Raw genomic sequence first — 2,578 nt, forward strand, 5'->3', positions numbered from 1 at the left:
TCCCATTTGTTATACACATTTTGTAATACAGCAGTTTTAGTTATGCAAATACAATGATACGGTAAAAACTGTGTGATCATAGCCTGTTGTGCCCATACCTAACCAAACCATTCAACCTGGCTTGTTGCACCTGTGTTCTCATAAGTCACTCCTGTGTGACACACACCCCCCCATGGTGAACCCGCCCATCAAACGGGTTAAAGGCACACACAGGCAGAAATGGCTCCTTCACCCCGGCCCCTAATTGTGAATATGATGAGCAATTATCCAAGGGAGCCATAGTTCAATATTAAGTCATGAATTATTACAGTGCTTCTTGAAGCAGGATGAGCTTGGATATGGGCCGTTCCAACTGCCCTGTCCTTGTCTTCAACTGTACTGAACGTACAAATCCTTTCCTGTCCGGGAAGGTCCTTGTCACCTTTCCCATGATCCATGATCCACGAGGAGCATTTTGATCCATGACAACAACAATGTCCCCTGTCATGTAACTCCTGTGAGGCTTCGTCCACTTTTGTCGTTCCTGCAGTAGCGGCAAGTACTCCCTTGTCCTTGCTAGTTGTGTGACTGTCAGTTCTTGATCTCCAGGATGGAGGGGTTGTGGTCCAGGATATTCAGGATGATCTTGTCCATGTACTGCCGCAGACGGAAATTGATTTCTTCCTGCTCCTTCAGGGCATCCATTAACTGGTCTCTGGAGGCATTGTTTATCTCAGCAGCCAGAGACTGGGCCTTAGTCTGTGTGGCAAAAAGGTTCTTGGCTTCATAAAGACTCAGGCTGAGGATCCGACCGTTCAACTCGTCCTTCTGTTCCCTCAACTTCTGATTATCCTGTTTGAGTCTCTTCACCTCGTGCTCCAGTTCCATCTCCCTGGTCCTGTAGGTGATGTCGGACAGGCTGGAGGAGGAGCTGCGACCGTCGGGCTTCTCCGTATCCAGCTTGAACAGCTGGAGGTGCTCCAGCTCCCGACGCAGATCCTCGATCACCTCCTGCATTGCCTCCTTCCCCTTCTGTAACTGCTGCCTGTTTTGTCTCAGTTTGTCCATCATCTTCCTGTAGAGGTCCATCTCATCCTTCAGACGCAGACTTGTGTCCTCCAGCCTGTCCGTCATCCTCTGTTTCTCCTCGTCCAGGTTTTCCGTCTGTTGCTTGAGCCGGCACATGTTCATGGACATGTCCCTGTTGTCGTCCTCCACCTGCTGAAGTCGGTTGGTTAGCAGCTATATCTGTGTGTTCTTGTCCCTCTCCATCTTGCTGTAAGCCTCTCTGTGACGTCTCAGCTCCTCTCCCATGCTCTGCTCCGAATGGGACTCCTGCTCTTTGAGCAGCTCCTCCAGCTCGACAATAGAGATCCTGTTGGCATATATGGTTGTACTGTTTCTCTGGCAACCATTATTGCCCCTCAAAGGGCCGTTGATGACCCACCCCAATAGGGTCGTCACTGCATAGGGTCCGTCACCAGAGCTATGTATTACTTCCCAGGGTTCCATGAGTTTTGACGCATTCGTCCCGATCAACATTTCAATGTCAGCGTCTAAATCTGGGATTTTGACGGCCTTTAGATATTCCCATTTGTCGATATCTTTCTGTGTGGGAATATTACTCCTTGAAACGGGGATAGTATGATGAGTGAACATCTCTGGGAGCTCCACAAATTGGTTGCCATCCAACCTGGACACCTCCAGTCCTGTAAAGATTTCACTTTTAACAGCACTATCCTGGCCCATCGTGCGCAGTAGGATGTTGGTTTTTGTACCCTGCAAATTCAATTTTTCCATGAGGTGATTTGTGCAAAAGGTTGCTGTACTTCCAGGATCCAAGAAAGCATACGTCTGCAGCACCTTATCTCCCTTCTTAGATTTTATCTAACCCTTACCTACCTGTATGTGATACCTCTCTCTCATAGCAGTCCTCATGGCCAGAGCTGTGGCAGGGACTCCACATAGAATGTCCACCAAAGGCATGCACAGACTTTCTCCAAACTCTGAGCTAGTCTTACAGGCCAAGCACCATGGGCACCAAAAACCAAAGCAGCCTATCACTCGCACAATCTCTCTCTTTCTCTCTCTCACACACACACACACACTCACACACACACACACACAGCCATACAGCCATACAAGACCACACCCACAGGTCTCTGACCAACTCTATGGCCGAGACACTCACAGGTGTCCATGTCATCATAGCAGCTGTAAAGTCCGCTGCTCCAAGCCTCAGACTTGATGCCCACATGGGATTGGTACACGCCTGGCTCAACTGTAACTACAGTGGACGTAATTTGGTGGGCTGCCATGTCTAGAGAGAGAGAGATTCTCACCAAAAATGACTTGACAGCAATGGTCTGTATTATTTTATTCATACAGGACAGTAAATCTAAACGTGATGTAACCAGACCACTATCTTAGATGGTACAAATCACAAATTGTAAATGTACATCTTAAGATATTTGGAATTTCCAACCCAAAACATGTTCTTCTTTGACTTAGAAAGTGGTCTGACTGTCCCTCTGATGTTTCTGTGCCGGGAGCTGCCTTTTAGTTGTCAGCTAAATCAGTGATTCGCAAACATGTTCGT

The 2,578-nt window shown here is 47.9% G+C and overlaps 1 pseudogene across 1 annotated transcript; it reads right to left on the reverse strand.

The window, feature by feature from the left end:
* Positions 1-570: 570 nt before the first annotated feature.
* Positions 571-1,728, reverse strand: LOC310868111 (rab11 family-interacting protein 4A-like; annotated as a pseudogene). Its single transcript has one exon. The product of its transcript is annotated as a rab11 family-interacting protein 4A-like (transcript).
* Positions 1,729-2,578: the final 850 nt, after the last annotated feature.

This window comes from Protomyctophum parallelum, assembly GCF_964188405.1.
Source record: "Protomyctophum parallelum genome assembly, chromosome: 12".
Classification (NCBI taxonomy): Eukaryota; Metazoa; Chordata; class Actinopteri; order Myctophiformes; family Myctophidae; genus Protomyctophum; species Protomyctophum parallelum.